The following is a 20,739-nucleotide window of genomic DNA, read 5'->3' on the forward strand; positions in this document are numbered from 1 at the left end:
CCAGCTCTCATGTTTCTTCTGCTGCTTTTCCCCCCTTTCATGGCTGTAGAAGGCAAGTTCTTTGGATGGCTTATTTCTGATAACTGATTTCAGCTCTTTGGAACTGGCCACTGATATTCAACACCGTGTCTAAATCTGGTCATTCTAGAGCTAACTCAAGCTATGCTTTCCTGGGTGTTGATGAGGCTCCTTTTCAAACTGAACTGTGAATTCCACTTGCCTTTCTTACTGTCACCCAGGGTTTGCTGAGTAGGATCATTTCTAAACATTTTCACATCACAGAATATCTTCTGTGGGCTTCTACCTCCTCTTGTTGGAGCACCTGAGATGGCATCACGTGCTGTCCTGCCATGACATCGCAAATAACAAGAGCACAGTTACCAACAGCCATTGCTCAAAGACACTGCCATTTGCCTGCTTCAGGTTTGAAGGAAACCAAGGCCAGAAGGGTTCATATGGAGATCAGACTGACTGGTCCCTTCTCAGTCTCAGATTTCTTTGAAACTGTTTAGAAGAGGCCAGAGTATTTAACTGAACCCACTAAGTTGTGTTTGTCTAAAACATCTTTTTGAGACGGGCCCGAGGACATCAAGCAATGAGTTTAACTGTTCTGGAGTGCTATGTTAGAAATGCTTAAGCCTTCTAAGTCTAAAAAGTGATGCCTAGTTTCCCATTTGAATTGCTTTGGTCTCTGCACCCCTAAATCATAGAATTGTCTAGGTTGGAAAAGACCTTTAAGATCATCAAGTCCAACCGTTAACCTAGCACTGCCAAGTCCACCACTAAACCATGTCCCTAAGACCCACATCTACATGTCTTTTAAATACCTCCAGGGATGATGACTCAACCACTTCAACCACTAAATATTGCTTCAGGTCTTGCACTTTTCATTAAACAACTCAACATATTGGTGTCTGATATGTAACCCTGCAAAGGTACTCAGAGACACTATATTCCAGAGCCATTCCTTCCTTCTGTGACTGTGACCTTGCATGCATTGCTGCTAGATACCAAACTGTGCATTTGTTTGCATTTAAAACACATTTCAGTTAAATGGGCTCAGTTTAGCTCTGTGATTTACCTCTCAACATAACTTAACAACCTGAAACGTTGTAAAAGATTTCATATACCTTTCTCTGTTCTTTATAAAAAACACTGAGTTGTATCAGTCTTTACAGTTCCATTGGAAATACTGCTGTTGAATGATGATTTTCTACTAACAAACACTTTTGGGGATCTGCCAGCCCATACACCATTTCTCCTAGGCTTTGCTATTACCACATAGTGCTATTTCTTTTTGTTTGGTTGGTTGGTTAGTTGGTTTGGGTTGGGTTTTTTTTTGTTTATTTAAGTGACACAGTGAAGTCCCTGGGTACTTAGAAATTGCTGGGATGCCTTTGAGAAACATCACTGAATAGCATCTCTAGCTCTGTTTACAGTCCATAAGAGAAAGCCTCCTTCTCAGGATGTTCTCTCATATAAGTGTGTGGGTGTATTATGATGTTGTGAAATGCAGAAACGAGGGGCATCTATAAACTCCCTCATTAAAACATTCAGCATCTAAGTGCTGCTACCACTTGAACTGCTGCTTAGGACTGAAATTATCCTGTGAGTCCTACGGGCACTTTAACAGAGGACTTTTCACCTGACAATGATTTAGGTTTTGTGACAAAGGAAAACTAATCAGTGCACAAAGATACAGTTGACTTTCTGTGCCTAACGCACTGACACAAAAATCAGAAGTTAACCACGCCGGTCAGTGAGGATTACCCAAGCGTGCCGAGATCAGGCTGCCTTGGGAGAGGTTAGACTGTGACACCATGAGGTACTGAGCATGGGAACCCAGTGCTGGAGCATTGGCTATAGGAGAGACATCATGCTGCTCCATAAACAAGCTAGGGTAGCTTTGCCTGGTCTGATAAAGTGCTCTGGCATCCATATTTGAGACAGTTTGGGAGACCTTCTCTCAGCTGTAAAGAGACACTGCTAGGCTGATCAGAGACTGAACTCAGATGCAATTTTTCCTCTACTAGGAGAACCTGCTTTGCAATCATATATCAGATGATGTCAGATATAAGGTGCAGACTGCTTCTATAAATTGCTGTGTTCCCCCCCATATTTGATAAATTATAGTGTTAAGAAGTATAATGCTAATTGGTTTACGTTGCAGATACTCCCCCAAAAGAGTTGATAATTCCTTGATGTTCAGGATGGAGCCAGAATTTAACAGCCTTCCACACCCTCAGCCCTACTTGGGGCTTCAGTGGAAGAAGGCACGTCCCTTCTCCACGTGGAAAGGTGTAAGCAGCATGCAGGACGACAGCCATTTTGGACGTTTCCTCATTGACAGGAGTCATTGTGCAGACTTTCTGTGCCCTTCAGAGAAAGATACACAGCAATGGGCTAAAATCCTCAAGGGATCAGTGCAGAAAATACAGAACAAAACCAATAGTATATGTCTTCTGTAAATCCAAAAGTACTCAAGGGACTGGTTGAAGAAGAGGCAACAAAACCAATTTCACACTATGGAGAAAAGTCATGCACTGTCTGTGCCTTAAAACAGCCGTTCTTTTTCATAAAAAGTCTGCCTACTGTTTCTTGCATTTGTGTTTGGTTTGAATTGTACTTTGCCTGTTTAAATTGCACTTAAGGAAAATTTCACTTAATTCTCTGATTCCCATTTCCAACAGCACCAAGACCCTGTCAGAGTTAGAGACAACACTGACAAGAAAAATACAATTTGCAATAGGGCACCTGAGAGTGAATGAAAGAAGCTTTTTCCTTTCCCTGCACATGTACACATATCACGCTGACAAGATGCTCAAGACTCCTTTGTAACCAGCTTTGGCCATATACTCCGTAAGACAGTGTCCATAGTTCTGACATTAAAGCCAACAGAAGACTGCATGAGGAATATCATACCAACATCCACCTTCTCTCTCCCGTAGGGCCTGACTCCTTCTGTGGCAGGTTCAAATCTAATTATTTTCCTGAAAAAAAAAAACAATTGTACCTGGAATTGTTGTCATAAGGCCAACTCAGTTCCAGGATTCTCAAATTCAGTAAACAATGAAATACCATAAAATAGGAATTCTAGATGTTACCAAAAAACAAAATGAAAAAAAAAAAAAAAAAAGAAAAAATAACATTAAGTTTGGAAAGAATTTATAATTTTCAGACTCTTAAAGTAAATTGTAACACATAGTTACAGCCCCTTTCTAATCATTTACACCTGATTTTGAGTTCAGGCTGCTTCTTCCTATCCTCCTTGACACAGAGGGAAATTCTCCTGAAGATCCAATTATATCCTATAGTGTAGCAGCTATAATTAAATGAGGAAACTTGATCTGAGCTCCATGACACTGGGTTGTTTAAAAGATTTGTGATTAATTGGCTTAACTGAGAACAGCTGTAAAACTACGCTAACAAATCAGAGCAAAGATTTGGCTACCATAATAGAATTTGGAGTTTAAAAGTCTTTTTCTTCCCCATATGCACACACATGTACACTTTAGTTTATTTGCCTCTTTTTTTATGCTGAAACATCCTGAAAGGTTAAAAGGAGTTCCATAAAAACTGAATTTAAAGAAAAATGCCATAAATCATACCCTTAAACTGCCTCAGATGAATTCCTTTTGACACATCACCATTTCCCAAGAATCCTTTCTTCCACTCATTAATGGAAATTGAGACACCGAACTCTGTGAAGGAGAAAGTTTAGCTGAGAGTTGGGACTCTCCTAGATTTTTCAAAGACAGCCTCATGTGGATTTTCTAGGAGTTTTAATTAACACAGTTAAAATAAATCCAAATACTGCCAAAGATAACAAATGATACTGTACTACACCACACTTTTAATCTGTTTTTTGAATGAGAGATAGATTTTTCTTCTATATTTTTTATAAGGTTTGTAAGAAAAAGATGTTTACCAAGGTGCACACCTCAGCACACATGAGATTGTAAGGGAATTCAAGCCAAAAATATACTTTGTACATAAGTTGTGTGAAGACAGAGATAAAGTAAGCTGCAAATCCTTCACCAGCGCAGGGCTTTGCACCATAATTTTATTTCTATATCAGTTAACACAAGCTTCTACAAGGGAGATCAAATGGGCTGAGATGAAGGCAGAGCCATATGATCTTTTCCGGGGTATTTTTGCTTGCAGGGTTAAGACAAATGACTAAGGTCCACATTAGGGACAGCTGTTTGATCCATGTGAGCCCTTAATTTAGCATTGTTCCATGGCCACAAATATATTTGTCTTTTAAGTCCTTGGCTCAAGTAAACCAGCAACCATCAGTATCTGGGTAGAGTGGACAGTCCTTAGCTTAACCTCGGAGTAATGCCATAGTAAGGCACTTCAGCTGTCCTTCCCACCGCTCCAGCTACCTGTTGGTAGAACCAAGAAGCAGCAAAGCCTGTAACCAGGAGAAGAAGGGGTATATCTATCCCATTCCCAAACACTGTAATAGAGCAACCACTCAGCCAAGTGTTATCAGGCAGTGTCAACGGGAGCTTCCTTGCTTTGTTTACACTTTCAACATACTTCAAATAAGGAAAAACTACATTTATTTAATGCAATTCCTCCCTCCTTCTGCATGGTTGTGTAGAAGGTAGCTCAGGAGGCAGGTCTTGATTTATGGCCAGTATAAATCAAAGAAGGTGCCACTGATGGGCTGCACACAGTCAAATTTCTCTGGGATCCCCAAGAGAGTTTCCCAAGCACTAGATTAGCAGTTCTCCTTCACCCTAGTGACAAGAATGTACCTTCAGCACTGATAAATATTCAGAAACTATCAGCTGCTGACTGCTTGCTGTGTTTCTGCAGAACTGGGCAGATTAACTCCATAGGGGGTCAGAGAGGGACACAAGCTTAAGCTATGTAAATTCTGAAGTTTCAGCATGCTGCAGGGACTGAGCAAGCCACAAGTTTAAGAATTCAGGGAGACTTCTCCCCAAAACAGAGTTATGAAGGGCAGTACTAATGCTACACTCACAATAAAGTGCCTGAAGAATATTCAGAGGTACCCTTTACTGCAAATCTACCGTTTTCATTTGTTCATAGTTACATTTCTATGTATATAATGTTTCTATAGACCTGTTAATATATCATGCTTACCTGAAGAATGTAATAACAGCTGCTTTTCTCTGCCTCCACCTCAGAAACAATGTTAGAGGGTATCAGCTGTTCTGAGTAAGCCAGGAGCACATTAGCTCTTCAGAAACATTAACTTTATTAACCATTTCAGCACTGAGCACTTTTTTAGCATCCAGTTAGAATTCTTGTCCATAATTCCAACCCTCTTCCCATAACTCCTGAGACACCCAGGGCACAACTAGTCATCCACCACCATGAAATTAGCAGGGAAAATTTTTGTTGCCTTTTTTACAGAAAGCTGTAACTGAAATTCTAGTATGAGTCAGTTCAGATATCCAGATAGAGACATACATGCAGAAAAATAAAACCAGAGCTGAAAATTAAGCTTAGCCTGGCAAAAAGGGAGACGGCACAAGTAATAGATCACATAATAGCTTTCCAGGGCAAGGTTATTTCCACTGTCTTTCAATACAGTTAGTACATGTTAAGAAAAGGCTGGTAACACTACAAAGGGGAGTGTTAGTTTTTGCAGAAAACATGACTGGTACAGGGTAGTCCCCCCATTCCTCCTCCACTCTAGCTTTTTCATCCTCTTTACATTTCATACCATTTTCTCCCTCACCAGACTAGATAAATTTAGCTAGATGTGCCTTTGCTGATGACTATAATTGCCTTTGTGAGACTCCAGCCTTAATTCAGAAGCAGAGCTCAGTACAGATGGACAGGAAGAGCCACCTTGGCTTCCTTCTCCTGGCTGTGCCCCTCTGTTCTCTTCTATCACCTGTGGAACCCTGTCACCAGCTGATCCTCCTCACTAAGTCAGCAGAAGCCCACATCTCATGCAACAGCATCCACAGCAGACTATTAGCTGAAACCTCTTGAATCTCAGGTGTGACAAATCAAGATTTGCTTTGTAGGAGCACACTACAGCTGCCCAGAAACATCCATAGTGAGGTAGCTGTAAGTTCTGTGTTTGAAAGCAGAGGCATGCAGTTTGTAATGTTGCTCCATCACTCGTCTTCAGCTGATGCTGTTCACTTAGGTGGAATCTTGTAGACCAAGACTTTGACATTAGTAAGACAAGTGACCAGAACTATAATTAATAGAATAACCTTGCTCTGTCCTAGAAGACTCTGGTGACAGCATTTGCTGAGAACTGACCTTTTTTCTAATGAAAAAATCTACCTTAAGTTTCATCTGCTAATATTGGAAAACTATGGCTGGTGCACATCTGCAACAATTCTTTTTTATTATCTCTACAGAGTAAAATTATGCTCAGGTTTACACAAAGTAAAAATTCACCTCTTGATCAAGAGAATTTTTATGTTTATTTATAGATTTTATTTACTGTTATGTATCCCTGGAGAGCCTGGAAACTCATTGTTAAAAATAGATGAAAATTACTTTCTTAGCTTTTTCCTTACAAACACATAAATCTCATTCCATGTAGCAAATATTTTTTGCTAGAGAAAATACATTTAAACTTCCCCAGAGATTACAAAGCTCCACTAAAGCAAGAAGCTATTCTACCACACCCAAAATGACATCTAAGCCCATCCCAGTCCCCTGTGAAGTGGCCAATGTTTCTCATGCCCTCTGTCTTTGGCCGGTGCCCCTGTTGCACCACAGTTGCCTTGGAGCTGAGACCCCTGCCTCTACTCACCCTTTCTAGCCCACAGTGTCAGGCAAGGGATTACAGTACTCTGGGAAAAAAGACGCTGGCAGTCACCTCCAAATGAATCACTAGTGTGTCTGGTCTCCAGCAAGAGCCAGTAACAAGCTGCTGACAGCTATTGCTGTTAAATATTTATGTCAGCTACTCCTGCTGAAGTCCAGGCTGAAAGAGAGCACAGGGTACCTAACGTCCATCAGCACAGCTGAGCTGATGGACAAGCTGAAGGCCCCATGGACCACTCTACCCACTCCACATGGGCTCTGCACCCAGCAGCATCACCTCGCTCTTCGGTGTTCCTGCTGCAGCTGTGCTAGTCGTCCACGCCCTCGCCGAGCTGCTCCCCCTTCCTCAAACCACAGAAAGATCGATTTGCTTTGTTCCTGGGGCAGTTTTCTGTGGCTCCCTAAACGGTCTGTTGGGTGCTGGTATCAGCACTAGAAATGGGAGCAAGAAGAGCGACAGCAGGGGCACAGGACTTCTGTGTCTGACAGCAACAGGCCACTAGATCAGCTCACCTTCCTCACTGAATCCTATCCTCTGGCATGGTCAAGCACAGTGAGTGCGAAGCTGGCACTGGATCAGCAGAGGAGTTGTATCCCTTTCTCACCCAAACACTTGTTGTTCAGCCATTAAAGAATGAGAGATGACACGTGGCCAGTGAAGAGACATTTGCACTTCTGAGAAAATGTCAGGGACATTCATTGCCATGTCAGGGAAAAACCTTTAACCAGTTCCTGAATAATGGAGATTCAGCAACTTCTGATTTAATTATGAGTAGATCAGGCCTGTCTTTTCTATTTTGCATGTTTTATTTACATTTTAGCTTAACTTTCCTTGAGTTAAGAGTAATTTCAATGTAACTGAATAACAAGAAACCATTTCCCAACCACGGATCTCATAAATTTATGAAGTAACCACAATAGGGCACAAAAGCTCTAAATTCTCATGCAGGACAATGATTACAAACAGAAGAGATGTCACTTATTAGACTAACTTGTACAGAGGGAAGAATTAGACAAGCCTTTAGACATGTAAGCCCTCCTTAATCTTATAAGGACAATTATTACCTTAGACCATCACGGCTACGACAAATCTTGTAAGTTGGATGGTATGTGTCCTATATCTATCTATCTATCTATCTATCTATCTATCTATCTATCTATCTATATCTCCATGCCATGATATAACATGGAACATAAAAAAAATTGGTTGTATGAAGCAGTAACTAAAAAGCAGGGCCTGAGTCTGTGTGGGCACAAGCTTGTCTGACCTTTCCAGAAATATGTCAGTCTAAAAAATATCTCAAAGGTATTACCTCTATTTACAGATCTTGTTCTGCCTGTGTCTTTGGTCCATCATAGCTACAGCAAAATATCACAAGTTTTAGCACAGGCTCCAGATCCCCCAGAACATAACATGCCATGAAAACCTGAAGTATGAGGTTCAACGCAGCTAAGTGCTGGGTCCTGCACTTGGGTCACAACAACCCCATGCAACGCTACAGGCTGGGGGAGGAGTGGCTGGAGAGCTGCCTGGCTGAAAAGGACCTGGGGGTGTTGGTTGACAGCCGCCTGAACATGAGCCAGCAGTGTGCCCAGGTGGCCAAGAGGGCCAATGGCATCCTGGCCTGTATCAAGAATAGTGTGGCCAGCAGGACCAGGGAGGTGATAGTGCCCCTGTACTCGGCACTGGTGAGGCCGCACCTCGAGTGCTGTGTTCAGTTTTGGGCCCCTCACTACAAGAAGGACATCGAGGTGCTGGAGCATGTCCAAAAACAGGCAACGAAGCTGGTGAAGGGTCTGGAGCACAAGTCTTATGAGGAGCGGCTGAGGGAGCTGGGATTGTATAGTCTGGAGAAAAGAAGGCTGAGGGGTGACCTTATTGCTCTCTACAACTACCTGAAAGGAGGTTGTAGTCAGGTGGGGGTTGGTCTCTTCTCCCTAGTAACGAGTGATAGAACAAGAGGAAATGGCCTCAAGCTGTGCCAGGGGAGGTTTAGGTTGGATATTAGGAAAAACTTCTTCACCAAAAGGGTAGTCAGGCATTGGAACAGGCTGCCCAGGGAAGTGGTTGAGCCTCCATCCCTGGAGGTATTTAAAGAATGGATAGATGTGGTGCTCGAAGACATGGTATAGATGGACCTGGCAGTGTGAGGTTAACAGTTGGACTCGATGATCTTAAGGGTCTTTTCCAACCTTGACGATTCTATGATTCTATGATTCTATGAAGCAGGTGGGGCTGGGGCATGCTGGTGACCAGAGGAGAGAGAGGCCTCTGCCCCCAAATGGGGATAACCAAAGGAGAGCACAGGGAATGAGCAGAGGTCTAGAAAACATGGCCTTTCAAGAAAAGCTGAACATCAGAGAACACAAAAGGCCATCTTTAAATACGTAAAAGTAGTTATAAAGGCATTATATCCTATGAGGACAGAACAAGGAATAATGAACAGATATTGCAACAGGGAGATCTAGAGGGCAGGGAAATCTAAGGGTAAAGAGGATGAACTCTTGGACTAGAGATTTCTAGAAAAGTCTGGACTCCCACTCTGGAGGGCTTTGACACTGTATGGGGCTACTGTCTGTCACAGATGCAGCAGAGCGACCTGATTCTTGGAAAACTCATCCAGTCCAACCCTCTTCCAGTCTCTTATTCCTATAGCTTTTCCTTTTCTTTTATCTTACTTCTAGTTCTACATGCTGCCATTCTTCAGGCCATTTTGATTCCACTCAGTAATCCTTTCCCTAACTTTTCATGGAGATAATCCACTCTATTTTTCCTTTAATTTTCTGTTGTTAAATTTACTGAAATGGAATACAAAAACCACATGAAAGGCATTTGAAGCAAGATCAAAACAAATATGTTTATGCCTAATATTTTCTGATGTTTGTGTTGTTTAAAAAGGAAAAATAAATTTCACAGATATGCAATGTAGAACGTTTTCTAGAGATTGTTTCCTGCAGAGGTTGACTGCAGCTACTGTTGAAGTTAAAAATTAGCTTTATTCTTTCCAGAGGTGTGCTATTCTTTTGTGCTTTTGTTGTACCCCTCTAACAGAGATCACACCTGAATAGCCTGCAGACACTGCTAATCTCTGTTACAGGAAAATTACATCCTTGACTGCAGAAAGCCTTTTTGCTGATGGGCAACAGATAATACTACCTCAAACTTTTAGCCTCAAGTTGCTACCTTTCTTAATTTCATGGCTAAATTCACAGCTTTCAGGTAACGGCTTTGAGAGAACAGAGATCAGACCCGGGAGAAGTAGGAATTCACATTTCTGCCACACTGGTTTTTGTTCTCACTGGCCACTGATGAAGCTCCATGAGGTTTCTGTGATCCTGTTAGTGCTGACACTGTAACTGTGAGCAACAGAAAGTTGGCACTAAACATTTGTGGACTTGTAGAACTGCTTTTTGTCAAAAAGTTTGTGGTGTTCACTAAAGGCAAGAGGCTAGAAATGTGGCAGTTTTGTCTAATTAATTTGTTTTTCATCCCTTCGTTGTTTGGAGTGCTACAAAGAAGCCCTGCAGAGACTAAGCACCTGTTGATGAAAAATTCTTTAAAGCACCTGAGGTAGTCTAACCTTTATGCTTCTGCTAATTTTGAGGCTATGCTCTTAGTAGCAGCTGCTAACAGCTTCTCCAGCTCCTCATCATTGAAACAAAATCAACTTGTCAGCATTTGCCTGTCATTGAATCTCTGGTAACACCAGCAAGTAATTCAGTGCTTTAGGAGCTTTTGTTTGATCAGTGTCCATGAAATGGTAACCTTTTTGTTGTTTCGGCAGACTCTGAGCCACAGACTTCTTACTTTTCATTCAGAACTCAGAGGTTATACTTCCTAAAATATTTGCTTCTGAATACAGTCCCTCATGAAGCCACAGGGCTACATTCTTCTTGAAGGCAAATTTCCACAGAATCCAACACAATCACATACAATTGCATTTAAGAACAGGTTTTGGCACACTGTAGTTAACAGAGAAGTCAGTCAGGACAGCTCGAATAATATAGCAACTAATACAAACATTTTATTTATTACACAGGCAATTTGTTCCAATTCACTTTACAAATTAAATCACCTTCCAAGCTGGGACAGGACACTAACAAAAAGGTATGCATGTTCCCAACATAATGACATAGTCTCCTCTCTCTGCTTTAGTCCTTACTGTACATGGCTTTGAATCACAGCATTGGAAAGCAAAGCTGTGAGGTAGGAAAAAATATTTCCATTATCTGAAATTTTTAAATTAGTACAGTCTCATATCAGCATTCTCTGCAATTCCAGTGCACTAGTTTGTTATCCAAGTACCTGATGTTCTACAGTGGCTCAGTTCTGAATGTATTTTGGGGGTTTTGTCCACCACTGCATCTGTCATGAGCTCTTCCAAATCACCTGTAACTAGTCTTATTATTACATGGACTCATGTTTCAAGTGTCTTTAGTTAATGCAAAAACTGACAGCAACCAAGGGAAAAATATGTCAAAAGAAAGATAAAGTGAAAGGTAGTTTTGAAATTCTCTGCCCACAGTTTTAATTTAATTCACTGTTGTCCTTGTGGTAATAAATTAATTCATTTTCAGTCATTTGAATGTTGACATTAAAAAAAATACTATTTAGTGACTCATTGCATCTGGAACCCAGTTTTTGATTTAAACTATGAGATTTTGTTAACTAATAGAGTTTACAAAATCTGAAAAATTATATGTTAAAAAGCTGTGAGAAGTGTTATTGTGCTTTTCTGTAGCAATAAGATCTCTGTCCGTAAAGTTAAAAACAAAACCAAAATTGATATTTTGATTCCCCACGTGGGCTGGAAGAAAAAGAGTGAAGTGAATTAATGTTACATAGAAAGGGACCTGGAAGTCATCAGCCCATTGCAACTGTAGTAAACAGGACCCTCAAGTGCTGTTTTACTGTAGATATTTTATGGAACTACAAAACCAAAATAGTGATGAAGAGCATAAATCTTTATAAGACAACAGAATGAACTGTGGAATAACGCTGCCTCTATTTCGAAAGCTGTGGCATATTAGGGGAAAAAAAAGCAAGGCAGGGGGGAGAAGGAAGGGTAGAGAAGATACCTACCAAAGACACTTGTTTCCTCTCAAGATAGCATGACTTCAGTACTTTATAGGCATCTTCCCTTCTCCCTGTCTACAAGAGCAGAACAGCCTCAGCACTGTGGAGTTAGTTAGCCTCTCCGCAGCAATTAAAGATGTTAGTCAAGAACATTAGCCCTGGCTGGGAGCTGTGTTTGGTGAGACGCCTACTCTTTAAGGCACAGGACAGATCTAAAGAGGGGAGGCTCAGTGAATGTAGTTATTCAGACCAGGCAAGCATATGGGTCTGGGGGCACTGCTGCAGCTCTGAGCAGGTAGTAGGTACTGCTTAGCAACGTAAGTTCATCAGTACAGCTATAGCCTAGTTGAACATGGGCTGACCCCTCTGGTGGTCCAAAACCAGTCCTGGGATCTCATGAACCAAATGTTCAGCTGGCAAAAAATTCAGGTACTGACTATGCTGTAGCTACCTGAATTTATGTAAGTCGAAGTCCCACGCCCAGGAAAGAGTATAAGTAAAAAGTTGAGATTCGAGGCTAATTCTGGACATTCTTCCCAATGGCTTAAAAGAGAAATCCCTAAATGCCTTTGCCTGGGGTTTGCATAGACCGAAATAATCTTCTTCAAGTCAACATTACCACTGAGTAGCATACGCAGTTTGTAGTGTACTTACTTTAGCAGCTCATAGCACCCCTCTCCCTAAAGCTTTCTCTCTCCATCTCTGCAAGTCATTTGGACTCCTCTTCCTTTTTACTGCCCTCCTCCCTGCTCCTCTAAGTTTCTGGTTTAACAGTACTCACATTTGATTGACTTCTGCCATGATGCTGTTTTGGTCTCTTGACCATGGAGAGACAGGTCTATTGCTTCCTTTGCCTTTTACAAAGGAAGGCAGAAAAGTAAGTCAGGCCATCTTCAGCTTTAAATACTTAGGATCAACTTTCCCACCTTTGAAAGGGAGAGTTCTTTGTCCATTCCCATAAAGGGACCCTCCTCATGCTGGTGGTGAGGTGCAACATACTCCAGGGGAGTAGGAGACAGCACAGGTGATGTCTTGAAGCCTTAAATCTCATCCTAAACCACCACAGTTCTCCAATGTTAGTGGAAAAACTAACATTAGAGGGCTGCTATTTAAATGACATTGGCTGTAAACTCTTAACAGTTTAGGAGCATTTGCCATATCATTCAGCTGCCCCTGCTGCCAGGGAAGCAGGCAAGGACACACAACCAGAACTGGTTTCTCTGTCACCTGTCCTAGTTGAACTTGCCATGCACTAATTCAAACAAGTGGTCAAACAAGTGGTGTCCCCATGGGAAAACTTTGACAAGAGAGGAAACATTCCAGTCTCTTCCACTAACAGTTCATATGAGCTTGGTAATACTTCTGTTTAAAAAAATGCTATATCAGTCAGCAAAGGTGAATACAGCGCAACCCTGGTACCAGTTCTAAATCCAAGACTGGTCCAGATGAGCAATCTGCAGACAGCATATACAGCAATGCTATCAGGCAAATTGGTCCATGTACTGAAATGGGCTGCTTAACACTGTTCCATCAGGTCTTTAGAAATCTTTGTTTATTAATTTCCTCAAATAACACCACTACTATGCATTTCCTTAAAATCTTAATGCAAGAAACAGGCCCTTACTGACAACACTAAGATAAAGTAACATTCAATAGGAAAAGCTATCTGAAGATCCAGCTTCTGCTCCCAGTATCAGATTGGCAGATAGGCTTCAATCTTACTTCAAATTCTTGTTGATAGAAGCACAATTGTTGATACAAACTCAAGAGCTATCAATATAGTCAAAACCAGAAGTAGTTGCAGAATCCCATCAAGCTATAAAGCAGCACAAAGTATCACACTTGTAACTAAACCAGGCACCATATCTTTGAATTAGAAGTTACTCAGATGGTCTGGATTATGAGGAAGAATGTGAGAGTAAAACTGCATTAAAAAAAAAAAAAACCAACCCAAACCAAACCAAAAACCTGTGAAAAAAAAAAAAAACAAAAAAAAAAACCAAACTGCATAAAACTGTGCACAGCACAACACTTAATCTCTAGGAAAGGGAGAACAAATGGAATGATGAACATTAAAAAAGACATGTAATATCAAGGCTTAACGGGTAATGGTAAAAATGGCATGAGAGACAAAACAGAAGTCAGAAGAATGAAAGGTAATGAGACAGAGGTAGATACTAATACTTCTAAAAGGTATTCAAGAGAGATGTATGTAGACAGAATTTGATGCAAAATATAATCTTTAATATAGCATTCTTGACTAGATTGAAATAACCCATGATTAAAGAGCTCTCTTTTTTACCTAACTTCATCTTGTTTGCTGGAGAGGTTAGGGAGTCTATAACCATACCAGTCAGTGTCCATCTTGCTTTTTATCTGTAGACCATTAACCTGTAAACAAAATATTTTCCCTAATGGCTACAACAATAAAGCAGTGCAGAGATGAGAAAGGTCATTTTACACAGGATTTGGAACTATTTTCCTAAAGTAAAAATGAAATTTCAAAATTCTTTAGGAATGAAATATCATAAACGTGTTTAAGTCAAGCAGAACATTTCATTTCTGTAAATCACAAATAATAAGCAAACATGGCTTGTATATCTATCTATCTATCTATCTTGTACTGGAACATAGATTTCTATGTCCCAGAACACTTAAATATTTAAGTTATGAAGTATTTTGGCAATATCTGTATAACAGAAATTTCCCCTTTCGTCAGTTGTGTTTATTGTATTAGCAAACAGGAGTTACTCCTTAAATGAAATTCAACTTCAGGGTTTTTCTTTGAAAAGCTGTCATGAGAGTTGAAGAGGCTGACTGTATTTGCTATTTCATTTTTTGTTACTCATTTGCATCACTAGAGTCTGCCTATGTTTATGAAGCTTAATTTACAAGGAAGAGAAAACTTTCTTTGTTTGAGATTGTCCCAAGAGATTTCCTGCTGGGAACATGGTGTTCCAGCTTTACTTAAGCAGTGTCTGCAGGAACAAGCACTTCACTGAGCCTTTTTTCATAAGCAAGAAGTTTAACAGTCAATATTAGTGATGAGAGCACCTATCCAATCGTCTTAACATTATTAATAGACGCTAGAGAAAATTAATGCCATGTGGCATGTCACACATCGAGATATGCTTAAAAAAATGGCATAAATTAAGCTCAAAGCATTTTCTCCAGAATTTGTTTCAAAACGTCCGAAATCTTTGTTTGAAAAACAAGGATTATTCAAATTTATTATTTGGATAATATGTTTTAGCTGGCTGAACTGCTTGGAAAGAAAGACATCCAGAGCATGTTGCACACAGACTTTCCACAAAGCCATCAATTCCCTGATTTCAGAATTATTCATCAAACCACTGAAAGCAAACAAACCAAGACTGTTTCTCAGCATCTGTAGAGTGCTTAGTGCTCCAAAAGCTGCGTACCAGGTGATTTACACTTCATAAGGGTAAAACTTAAACAGGTGATTGGAAAGTAGACTCTTTCTCCTGACCTCCCATCACAGTTGAGGAAAGACAGAAACACTTTAACCAGAGAGAAGCTGGAATGTGTCCAAGTGAAGCGTTTCCTGGGGTGTTCCCGTTGGTTTTTCCTAAGAGGAATGCATCATATTTAAGTACCCACATGAGCCTCGCATTTAATGGTATCAGATCAGGGCTAGTGAGATTCCTCCCTGTCAAGAGAGGAATAAGCAACTTTTTCAAATACCCTTGAGCACAGAGATGTCTCTGTAAAACTGCTTTCCTCAGGAATTCAGTCATTGCCTTTACTTCAACACCTAGCTACGCCTCAAAGCAGAAGACTGCTTCAAAGATGCTTTTCAAAGACTTCCCTATTACAAAAGCAATGCACTCCTTCTGTGGGGAGCAATGGCACAGGCTTTTTCATCTTTTCTCCAAACGTCTCTTCCTCATCAACATCTTAAATCCTGAATACAAAGATACAGATAAAATATGTCCAAATTGGCATAGGTCATAAAGCCAGAGTTTCTCGTGGGAGAAAGGGAGGATGTCAACCTGTGCAGTAGCATCTCAACTGTCACTGAAACCTAGCTGTTCCCACAGATGATCACAAAGCTTTCTTCCAATAAGGAAACACTTGGATCTGTGGTCATAACATCTCTTTCGGAAGAGGAGGTTGTGGCCTCATGTGCGTGAAGCACAGTCTGAGACCTCCAAACACCTCACACATGTAGAAGTCAAATCCCCATCCCACTGAAGTCAGCGACACAGTCTAAATAGTTCATTAAAAATATATAAAGTAACATCATGTTAAATGCTGAGAGGCTCGTGTAGCTGGGAGTAAGTGCAGGTAACTTCATTCCACTTACAAATGGGCAATAGGGAGCTCAGAGATTTACAGAAATGACAAGCCAGTGAGTTTATCTGTTCCTCAGCTGACAGCTGCGTGGTACCCATGGCCTGCCTCTGGAGGACAACACTGTAGCAGCCCAAAGGGCTGCAGAGAGAGAGGAGCCAGCACTGCCTAGTTTGCTAGGAACACCTAGTAGTAAGAGAGCAGTACTAAAAAGAAGTTGTGTAATAATAACATCTATCTTGCCCTCATCACCTCTCAAAGCCTGAGCTCAGACAGAATCCACTGATAACACAGAGTCTTAAAAAATTTTCAATAACTTTGTAAGATACCCTATTAAGTCACAGCGGTTAAATGTCAGAGGTTGTCAAACTGATAAAACTGCTATGCTAAATGTTTCAATTTAAAAAAAAAAAAAAAAAAAAAAAAAAAAGGAAGCAACTTATTTTCCCGGCCTGTTGTGCATTATGAGAATGCACACAACTAAGTCTGAGACTCACCATACACTAAGTGACATTTTATAAAAGGTCAATTTTGTAGCAGCAAAGCACAAGATCAGTATAGTAAATGCACTACTTTTTTTTTTTTTTTTTTTTTGTACAGTGGAAGCTAGTAAATCAGGCTGTTCTCATGACAAAAATACCATTTAAAAAAAAAAATAGTGCTTCTGTGATGCAACTGTGTATTACAGAATGTTTGATACAGATGAAAGCTCTGTTAACATCTCTTGTTCCAAGTTGTTTGCTCTCACCCCTACAATGCTTTTGCCTCTAATGTCACACAGTCAATGACTTGCAGATTTCTGGAATGGAAATATTTGCTCAAGTAATTTGCAGATTGTAGTTAATCAGAGTCAGCTTCAATAGCCTCAGCGATCATTTCAAGCTATAGTGTTTCATTTTGCAGTCTGGTCCTGAGGCATTCTGCTGTCTCCTGGAAGCATTTGCCCAGGTCTCATTAACACTGGAAAGAGATAAGTTTTTATCTGATGGGATTCCTTTTTTCTAGGTACTTTTGCCTCCCATATTAATACTTTTTTTTTTTTTTTCCTTTCTAATGCTGTCCTAAAACCCAAACCAAAATAAGTAATATGGGATAGCTGTAGTACACACATTTCCCTGTGGAGTAAGATATTGCATGCATCTACTTAGAGTAAGTCAAATAAAACTTTTAAAACCGGTTTCTGGTGAAGTTCAAACAGTATTATCTTGTAACTGTTATATGTGGAACACGTTAAAAAAATGGTAAGGCCAATGATTTCAAATGCATTTCCTTCTATCAATTCCTTGTTTAGGTACTTGTGTAGGAGCTGCCAGTCTCTCCTGGAAGTCACGAAGGTTGCATTCCTCTTCAGACCAGTAGTAATCTCCACGTTGGCATCCACATGCAGATGTGTCTGGCTAACACCAAATGGTTAAGCTTCTAAAGTTAAAATTTTTAATGAGGTAATTAAATATAAACACATAATTTCTGTGATTTTTTCACCAATCATTTTCTCCAGAACACAAACCTGGATATCACAAGTCTACAAGCAAGGAAAAAGCTTTATTTGTACAGCAACGAGCACTGTGATTCTGTCTTCTTCAGGAAATAAAACCGTATCATTCTATTGCCAGCTGCTTTTTAAGGCAATTCGCTCCTGTCAAACACTCAAGTACTCACTCACGTCAGCTTCCTTCCATGTTTCTGTCCTTCAAGCAGTTGAACCCATAGGAACTGCTGGACCTACGAGATTGCATGGGGACATATTGCCAGCCAAGAACCTTTCAACTGGCTCATCTGACTACACCCAAAGTTTTAAAGGTACCCGAGGGGAGGATTAGTGTTTGGAGTTTTGCACAGAACCTGTGCAATCATTTTTACTGCTGCTTTGAGGCATTAACAGATGTCAGAGCAGAGATACTATCTAAGGGCTATTGACCACAGATGACAAGGAAAGAACATCTAAATCTTCCTTGATTAGTCATGCACACAGAAGCATAGCGAGATAGCTTTCTCCAAACACACACAGTCAGAATTATCCATTTTATGTGAGGTCTCCAAGATGATGAAGTATACCTGCTCATAAGGTACAATACTTTCAGCAGCTCTAAAATAGACATGCTGTTTAATGTACTGAGGTATTTTATCTACACATGCTGCCTCTCCTTTATCCACAGGGTTTTTTTAGCCAGAATTTTCTGTTTTCTCCAAGCTGACATGAAACAGCACTGATGCATCACATTAGCACTTCACCTATGATTAAAAGGACTCCTTTCTAAAAGCAGAACACACTTTAAATGGTTGGAAATGCACTGAAGGAGGTGCAGGCTCATTTTATCCAATTCTTCTAGTTATTTAATAAATTGAAAAAGCTGGTCTTTCAGTTAAAAATCAAAAAAACCGTAAGAGTTTCGGAACTCATCTTTCAGCAACAATTTGAAAGCACATGGATGCTTCAGTGCACAGCAGGAAAGGTACAATTTGGCATTTTTATGTTATAAAATAAGCCAAAGCTTGCTTCTCAGAAGATTCCTTGTTTTCATAGATCATTCAAAAATAAAACAATGTTATAGCACTTACACAAAATGCATTCTAAGTCCCTATAGCAGAACACTGCTTTTGTTCAGTGTCAACATCTCTGGAAAAAAATAAGTTTGACATCAATACAAGGATTCTATAAATATTAAATCCAGCAACTTTGGAAACAAACTCTTCCTTAACAAATTTGATCTCATACTTTTTCTTAAGCCATGGAGGACCTCTAGTTCCGAGTAATGAATTTTTCAATGGAAATATCTTTTGTCTTTGTTAAAAGAGAAAAGTGCATAAACTCCTGTGAAGTGTTAGCGTGCAGCAATGGACGAACAGGTTACAGTAGACATCAGTGCTTATAAACCAATGCTTCATCTCAGAATCCTGACCCAAGAAACAAAATCCTATATGGCAGGGCTATATGCCGATTGCTTGCATGCACAGGTAGCGTCATTGTAGCAGGAAAAAATATCTGGAGGACTAGGACTTTGCCAAGAGAACATAGCCCAGCAAGGCCCCATTCTGAACTTTTTTATGAAGCTTGGCTAACTGGGATGAAAAGTGGGTTAGCTTAAAACAAAGTAAAACCTTTCTGCCCGCCTGCAGCTCCCAGCTGAAATGCTCAGCGTGGGGACTGGAGGTCTCAGGCGGTGTCTCGGCGCCACCTCCCGGGGGCTGTGCTGTCGCAGGCGAGACACTCTCCTTAACAGGCTTTGTAGGCATGTTTTAATAAAGTACTTTTATTCTTCTTCTCTCACAGCACTAATCAAGTTTCAAGTACTTGCATTATCTACAGAAAGCTATCCTATCCCTGAAAAATCACCCCAAAAACATTCTGCTCCCTTTTCTCACTTTCTCTCCAGAAACACCCTCACCATCACGAACTGTCTGATCAAATGGTGCCACTGTTCCTACTTGTTTTCTTTTTGCCAAAGAGAAAAGCTTGACCTATATGAAGCAGTGTCCTCATGTATTTTCCTCCCAGAAGCCTTCATTATGTCTATAATTGGAGTGCCATGGGGACAGCAAGAGAAAAAGCATTCACCCCAAATGAGCTGAAGTTGAGCAAGGGACAGTCTTTTCAAGATGAGGCTTAACCACTGGAAAAGTTGGGGCAGTTTGATACATGTGTAGCACAGGCTATTTTCTAAGAATTATCCCTCACAGCATGACATGCTCCAAAGGAACTATTCAAAGACAATGGTGATGCTGTACAAGGCACTTTGCAGAGTTGAGGTGTTACACCAGAAGTAGAACTGTTCCATGCTATGGAAGAGTTTCCTTCCTTGTGTGGGAAAATGAAACATCAAAAAAGTGAGGCCAAGTCTTAAAAGTCTGTTATTAAAGTTATAAGGACTTATGATTATTCTCCAGGGAAAATGAAACTTCATTTTACATATCAGAAGTTTTCAATGCATAGAAGAGATTGATACTGAACCAGGTTGTCCTATTTCAGATGTTTCAGAAACTAGATTTACTCAAATGGGGGGGGCAGGGGCAGAACAGTGGAAGTCACTGTTGCTACCCCAGGAGACTTTCCTTTGTGGGATCTGAGTTCTCTTAGGATATCAGCACTGCATGACCCAATTTCATATACAGAAGCTCTTTTTCCCCTCTTCAGCCAATGATGCACAGTGACACACGCATCACACATTGTTGGGGTACAACCTTCCTACAGCCCAGAAAGTTCTGAAGAGAACAAGGAAAATTTACGTATTACCAGATGTCTTCTCCATGTCAAAATATAGACCAAGTTTCCATTAATTGGTGTTTGTCTTGGTCTTTGCTAGGTAAAGAATTGAGCTCTCCTCTGTTAATGGACTAAACCTATAATCTTTCCTCTGCAAGCTAACTGATGAAACTTACGCTAAGGTGAGAACAAAATAAGGAGGAGGCATATTCATTGTCAGGTTTTAATTAGCTACAGTACTTATCAGGAAGAGTCAGAAGGCAAAAGGGAAATTATGTCCTAAAACACTTTTTTCTTCATTCTCTAGAGGAGCTGAAAGAAAGGACAAAACCGAGCTAGCCTCAGTCTTGACCAGGAAAAAAAGTATTTCTCA

This window comes from Platalea leucorodia (assembly GCF_965183815.1).
Source record: "Platalea leucorodia genome assembly, chromosome: 4".
Classification (NCBI taxonomy): domain Eukaryota; kingdom Metazoa; phylum Chordata; class Aves; order Pelecaniformes; family Threskiornithidae; genus Platalea; species Platalea leucorodia.